Source organism: Glycine soja, chromosome 10 (genome assembly GCF_004193775.1).
Source record: "Glycine soja cultivar W05 chromosome 10, ASM419377v2, whole genome shotgun sequence".
Classification (NCBI taxonomy): domain Eukaryota; kingdom Viridiplantae; phylum Streptophyta; class Magnoliopsida; order Fabales; family Fabaceae; genus Glycine; species Glycine soja.
In genome coordinates this window covers 3,120,994-3,129,010 of record NC_041011.1, presented here as the reverse complement: position 1 = coordinate 3,129,010, position 8,017 = coordinate 3,120,994, and the positions used below count along the sequence as shown (strand labels likewise).

General features: G+C 28.3%; 1 non-coding gene across 1 annotated transcript; it reads right to left on the bottom strand.

The window, feature by feature from the left end:
* Positions 1-883: 883 nt before the first annotated feature.
* On the bottom strand, positions 884-954 carry TRNAG-GCC. Its single transcript has one exon. It is a non-coding gene; the product is annotated as a tRNA-Gly (tRNA).
* Positions 955-8,017: the final 7,063 nt, after the last annotated feature.

Genomic DNA, 8,017 nt, shown 5'->3' with positions numbered 1-8,017 from the left:
GCAAAAATGTCTCTTTAAGGTGTTAATTATTTCTTAGAAGGCGCATCAAGAAAATTTGACCCTAATGTAGCACTTTCAGAAAATTTGACCAACATTTGCAAAACATTGATACCAGTGGAAACCACCAACAGCTTGAGCTTGCTGCTCCGTGCATATTGATGGCAGAGGAGAGACGTGAATGATATCAATTACAGATATTGACAACATGCCGAGATAAAATGCAAGCTTCCAACAAGCAAAAACACCAAAACTCCACCAATTGCCACCCCAACGTATGTGAAAATCATAAATAATGAATAAATTAACAACTAAAATTGTGAATAGTGTACGTACTAATTAAAATGCAACATAAAATATATTAAAAAGAAAACAAGGCTTCTTATGTTTATCTTTCAAACTTGAACTATTATTTCATGAATTTGGCTGATGCCTTTAAAATATACTATATTATTATTCCTTTCAATTTATTTATTTGATTGTTTTTTGGGTTGAGGGTAGCCTCTTTGGCCAAAGCCATGATCAACGTTGCTTCGTAATCATATGATGCCAGCTAGACTATTTGTATGGCAAGTTACGTCATTTGGTACTCATACATATATACAGTTGTACCGGTATACTGACCCTAGCACTCACATCTTTTTCTGCTTGATTGGAGGTTATTTGTCTTCATCTTTTGATACACTTGTCTCAGTAACACCTTGCTTCATATTACAGCAAGCATGGCTTTGTTATAATAAAATAATTTGTCTTATTAATTCACCCACCTCTGTGGGTCCCTTTGTTGCCTTCTTCTAAACATGGTATTGGTATGTAATCGTATATTTGACTATAAGAAGTAAAAAACTAAAAAAAGTTATGGAAAAAAAACTGAAAAACAAAATCATGCACCAGCCGGGAATCGAACCCGGGTCTGTACCGTGGCAGGGTACTATTCTACCACTAGACCACTGGTGCTTGTTTGGTTATGCAATGTTTTTAAGATTTTATAGTTAATATTTTAACACAGTGTTGTTCGGTCTTGGGCATACAAGTCATGTAGGCTGTAGCGAGTAGGTATTCAATTTTTCTTAATCACACACATTGTGAATTTATGGAATATGTAAGTAGCAAGTAACAACTTTTTCCTCTAGCTTTTCTTACACTCGCAATTCTTTTTAACACGATGGAGTGAGTACAAAATTGTCATTCATAGAACTTTGAACCTCTCAAGTTTTTCCTTGAACCGTAATTGATTACCCGTTACCACTCTATATCCAACTCATTGTTGGGATAATAACTTATTTATTTCATGATGTTTATGCATGCATGCATGCATGTACGCCTCCGTGAGCTAGTACCTGCTTATAAATTTAATTTCCTAATTCTCTTATTCCATGATCACAATATTCTTGTAAGCAAAAAACGGAAAACGAGATAGTAGCATTTGTTTTTGTTCTTTCAAAGAAAATTGCATTTGTTTGTATTGTTACAAGTTATAAACATCAACTTGCTCGCTGAGGCAAATGATTAATGAAAAGATATCATAAAGATATAGAAACGGTAGCTAGATTGAGAATTGCGGGGCATGAAAGCATATAAGAAACGACGCATGTGCATGAGCATGACCAAACCGAGTATGACAATCAATTAAAAACAAGAAACTAAGGAACGTTGAAGTCTAAGTCAAGCGGAGAGAGAGATCCGTCCATGGCCTGCTCTCAAATTTTCAAATTTAGATTACATATGCAATGTATTTGTTCCCTTTTCTTTTCTTCAAACTTCATTAATTTCTTTTCTCTAATTTGTTCTTTTGCATCTTCATTCTACATATTCTATGAAAGTTTGATTAATGATCACGTACGGAAGTTGTAAACAGAATCAATTAATCTGCTCATAATTTTGAGCTAGCTGAGAATAATTCTGTAAGAAATAATTAAAGGATGTGTATTCATAAAAGAATACAGTATATATACAACATTTTTTTTTAAAATGTTTTGTAACAATATTTAAAAACATTTAGTAAAAGTTATAGTTTAAAAACAATAGACTAATGACTCTTCTCTCTTAAAAAGTAAATCTCATTGCAAAAATTATTGCATATATAGTTAAAAGTTAAATAAGTTTTTTAAAAAATAGTTAATGGGTGTCTTAGACGACTCTTGGTGATTTGTGGAAGTTAAAGAATTAAAAGTATAAATATTAAATTATAATTTTTTTCATCCTAATTTCTCAAATTTATGATTTTGGTCTCCTTAAATTTTAATTGTAACATTTGGTCCCCTAATCTTATAAATTGGTGATTTTGATCCTCCTAATATATTATTAACAAAAAATTATGATTACTTAAATTATTAAGTTAATTATAAATTAATTAAAACTGTTAGTTATTAAAAAAAAGTTATTCATCCTAATTTTTTACAACACTATGTTTTTTCTCTTCTTTGTAAACATCTCTTCTATCTCTATTGTTGCATGCGATTCCACTAACAATAACATCACATTAAGATTAATAGTTTTTTTATTAAAATTTTTTAATGATTATAATTTATATTTAATTTAAATCTCTAATAATCATAATTATTAATTAACAATCTATTAGAGAGACCAAAATAAAAAATTTATAAAACTAAGGAAACCAAATGTTATAATTAAAAATCAAGAGAACCAAAATTATAGATTTGAAAAAATTAAGGGGACCGAAATTGTAATTAAGCCAAGTATAAATAGATAAAGAATTAATAATCAATTGAAAAACAAAGATGTCTTAAAATATGTAAACTAACATATATATGAAATTGTCTTAATTAATAACTAGCGGAAACACAAACGCGTTTCGGTGTATTCACATTTCTATTGTGCTATTACATCAAAAATTAATATATTACAATAATTTATAATTACAATTTCTAAATTATGTTCAATACATGACACACTCCAGATGAAAAAATAAAAAAACATTAAGAATAACACAACTAAAAATAAAAATAATTAATTGGCCATAGAAAAACCATATAATCTTGGCTTTGAAAAAATATTCTCCCTCCCCCATTTTCCATAAATTGCTTCCTCTGACAATGATAGTTTTCAACTCATATCCCACAAAAGGTTTGGTAATAAATGAATTAAAATAGTAATTAGTAACAAACAAAAAAAATAAAATATAGAAAGATGTGTAATAATGAGTTGGAATAAAAAAATGAAGATAAATACATAAAGTGATGAAAAGGATTAGGGGAGAAGGATCATGAGAGAAAAAAGAACAGAGAAAATTAGGATTTGATCTATACGTACGAAAAAAATTGTCATTAAGGGAAACACCTTTGATTAAAATTGTAGAAAGAGTGGAGAATGCGATAACATTGAAATAATATGAAAAAAAAAGAACACAAATATGATTTGGGAGAGAAAAAAATTAGAACAACTATACTTGATTGAGAGCTTTGAGGAACGGTACAATTATGTTTATTGATAATATGCATAAAAAAAGAGTGTAATTTTCACGTTTGAAGTGGTTTATAGTTACAATTAAATAACTTCCATTGGTGAGAAAGTGGATAGAAGTGAAAAAAAAGAATAAAGATTTTTCATTTTTTTATTCTCCGTCTATGTATGACTGTTGTTATTTTTGTTTTAAACATACAAAGACAATTTGAAGGTAAAATAAACAAATAAAAGTAAAGACCAATGAACACTTACAATAATCTGAATCACCTTTATTTATTATTATAGATTAAAGATTATTATTATTATTATCATCATCATCATCATCATCATCATCATCATCATCATCATCATCATCATCATCATCATCATCATCATCATCATCATCATCATCTGCGTATGCAACATTAATAACTTTTAAACTAATTAACAATATGAGGTGAATATAGAGCTATGGTGATTGCAAAAAATCTAATCTATCATTGTTATGCTAAAATGCACTTGCTCATTTTAGAAGACTCAAGTAAAAAATATATCCATTAAATTTTGTTAGGTTGGGTTGAATAAAAGAAATATTTTTTTTTCTTCACTCAAAGTGAATATCAAGATCATAGTTGAGTTAATTTGTTTCACTTGAATGATCTAAGTAGACAAATTTAAAAGTATATTGTCATAGATTATTTTTGTAAAAAAAATTATCATTGCATATTAAAATATTAAAAATTACATTTTATGGTTTTTAAGATTAGGGGTATAAGTGGGTCGGTTTTGGTTGGATTTGATCAAACTCTTGATTCAACTTAATCAAATTTGAATGGGTTGATTTGGATAGGTTTTCTAAGAAGAAGAAAAAGAAATCCATCCTAAATCAATCCGTTTGTAAACGATTTGGGTTGAGTTGGGTCAACAAATCAAAACATTTAGGGGGTGTTTGGTTTGGTTATTTTCTGTTTTCATTTTCACTGAAAAACAGAAAATGGTGATGAAAATGTGTTTGGTTGGATTTTTGAAAACATTTTCAGTGAAAATGAAAACAAGAAACAACCAGAAAATGAAAACAATAAAATCTCGTTTTCAGTTGAAAACAGAAATCTCATTTCGGGTAAAATGAAATTTCGGTGACAATGAATGTAATTTTAAGCAAATCTAAAAATACAAAAAGACAAAAAGTCAATATATCATACATTTTTAGTATTTTTATTTCATGAAAACAGAAAACAAAAAGTCAAATCAAACATATTTTCAGAATTCTAATATTTTGAAAATGAAAACAGTTTTCAGAAAATGAAAACAGGAAATGAAAACAGAAAATGAAAATGCAAACCAAACACACCCTTAATTTTTTCTATTTTTTTAAAATGTAATATTTTTTATAAGCTAAATTTTTTATTAAATGAATCAGATACAATTGCTTCTTGTTTGATTTTTTATTAAAAAGAAATTTTTGTGATGCTACCACACTCCACTACACTTTATTGACTCCTATCTATCTATCTATCTATCTATCTATTCATGACGGATGAAAAATTAAGCATATCATGTTTGAGATAAGAAATTTCAATAAGAATGGTAGGGGTGGATTTTAAACATTTTTTTCTACCGAAACAATAGGATATTACGATGCCTACTCTTTGTAAATAGATCCAAAATATTTTAAAGTCTATCTGAAGTGGTTTTCATCAATAAAATCCTTATCACTTTGATCTAGAAGGTTAAGAATGCATTGATACCTACTCAATTCAGGTTAATAAATCGATGTAATTAGCAATCAATAGTATTTGATTTTTTTTAAATTTAATAATATTATATATTATATATTACATATAATAATAATAATAATAGTAATAATAATTTAATATAAATTAACAGGTCAACTGGTCAATGGGTTTGATTGGTTCGATTTGGATTTGATCCAAATACAAAAATTATCCAACCCAAATTATTTGAGTTGGTTTGGGTTAATTTGAATTTGCACCCACTTAGGGGTGGGTAAGCAGGTCCAGGTCCATGGTTTGACCCGTAGTCTGCGCGGGTAATGGTCTGATTTTTTTAAATAGTTCATGGTTATGTAATATTTTTGGGTCCACCCTGCTTAACTCGCAGACTGTGATATTTTGAGCATCTAAATTACAACTATGGCCTCCAAATCAACATTTAATATTGGCTCACAGGTGCTTAACAAATATCGAATTAGGCTTCTTGGTGACAATGTGCAAGTCTTGATATGTACTAAAAATTGGTTACTAGGATTTGATGAGCAAGGTAAATAATGTGTAATAATTGTTGTCTTTTAATCACTTAACTTGAGTTGATTCTAATATTTATTATCGTTTTGAGTTTTAGGAAAAGAATATGAAGATGTGGAGATGGAGAAGGCTCAAACTATTTCAAATATGGAATCATTTGTTATTGGAGATGTTTAAGTTTCATATTTTAGATTTATTACTTGGATTTTCTTTTGTTAAAACATTATTTATTTTATTGATGTAATTGACTAATTGTTGATATTTTATTTACATGTGTGTTAAAATTAATTTGATTGTGTTGTATTTTTATTGAAATTGAAATTCTTTTAAAACTAGACCCGCGAATCGGTCCGTTTGATCCGGGGGTCTGCAGGACGGGGACAGACCAATTTATTAGGTCCATATAAGAATGCGAGGTGGGTTGGCCTGGTCCGCTGTCAATGTGGACTTATGTGGACAGGCCTTGCGCGGGACGTGCCGGCCCGCTTATTACCCACCCCTACACCCATTCACTTGGTTAGGGTAAAAAAAAATATATTATTCACTTAGTTAAAAAGTTGAAATTTATTTCCCAAATTGATTAAAATTAACTCACTTTAGGTTAAAAAAAACAATAACTTAACTACTTAATTCAACTCATCTATCAATAAATCATTGATAAGAGTGGTACAATTTTCTTAAACAAGATGTTGTATTTTGAATTTTGTGAATAAAAAAATTATGATTAAAAAAAATTACACATAAAATGATTAAACAAGTTATTATTAATAAAGTCGGTATAGATATTTCATACCAATTTAATAATATAATAACAAAAATGAATCAACCCATATTTTATAAATTAGTAAGATCGAATTGGTCCCGTCATGGGGGGTTAATCTAATTAACCCCGTATATATCACGATCGACTAGATATAATAGCCTTTTTAAACATCAGCCATAATACCCAATAAAAGATCAATCTAGCTAGAGTTCGAATCATATAATTTTTAGATGCATGACAAAAGAGAAAAAAGAAAGCCAAGAAAAAAAAGACATATATATCACTTTTATGGAAATAGAGATTGATTGAAAAAGATTGAAAGATTAATTCAGATGATCCTGGTCACAAATATAAGAAAGCACTTCTTCAAGACAAAAATATGTTTTCCCGTCATAATGTTATGTCAAAGATAATTCATACCTTTTGGAGTTGCTAGCTAGCCTCTAAATCTTAATGAGAAGAGATTAACGAATAACTTATTTAAAGTTATTTTTCACTTTTACTATTTATTTTTTGAAATTTAAAGATGAATAATAAATCTAAAAAAGTTATTTTTAGTGTAAATTGATCCCTCCTCAATCTAAATTTATAGGAAAAATAGAAACTACTTTTATAAACTTAAACAAACACTAGTATAAATGCTTGTAAAATAAAATAAATTTAAATATAGAAACTCTTCTAAAAAACGTGAAGTACAGCCACATTTGGTGGGGGGCCTGGGTATATAAGGATATGAGGATTGAGGAGCATGTCTCAAAAGCTAGAATTCACCTTCACCCCACGTCAAAGAAAAAATATACACAATAACACAAATATATCTTCCACTCATTGTTGTAACAATAATTTTATTTGCCTATAATTTTTATCGTAAAATTTCCACACTACTTCTTTTTATAATAAAATAAGATAAATTTATATATTCTAATTAAGACATTTTCTTTACCTGTTTAATATGCTGAACAAAAAAGCAGAAAATAATATTTGGAGATGAAGAAAATGGTGCCCCCAAGAAACATTTTTATTGATGCAATAATCCCATGACCAAGATACTCCGAACTCAAATGCTGATCAAGATAAATCATTTTCTTTATTCTTTCGTTACCAAGTAAGCATAGAAGTACTTTCTTATCCAAACTGCTGAAATCAAATTTAATTCAAAGTCATATATATATTACATTTAGAAAATAACTTTATACACACACATTCATGGCTAGTTGAACTGTTTAATTTTAATTTAACTTTGAACAATTATTTACTCCTCAATACTGTGAGTTTATACTAATGGCAATTATTACATATTAAAAAATCGTATAAGATTAATGTAGTACTTGAAGAAAAAAGAGAAAAATTATGATTTAAATCTCTCTTACTAACATTTTAACAAAAAATAATAATTAATAATATTTATCGATAAAAAAATTATAGATTAAAAAAAATACTTATAGTAGTTACTCTCTCCTAACTCAGTTACATCATTATTTGTCTTCGAATTGTAAGATCTATCCGTTGGTGTAGCATATGCTTCAAACAATGCAAACTGGATGGACAAGAAACAATAGAGTTTCCATATCAAGGATCAGAATGCATA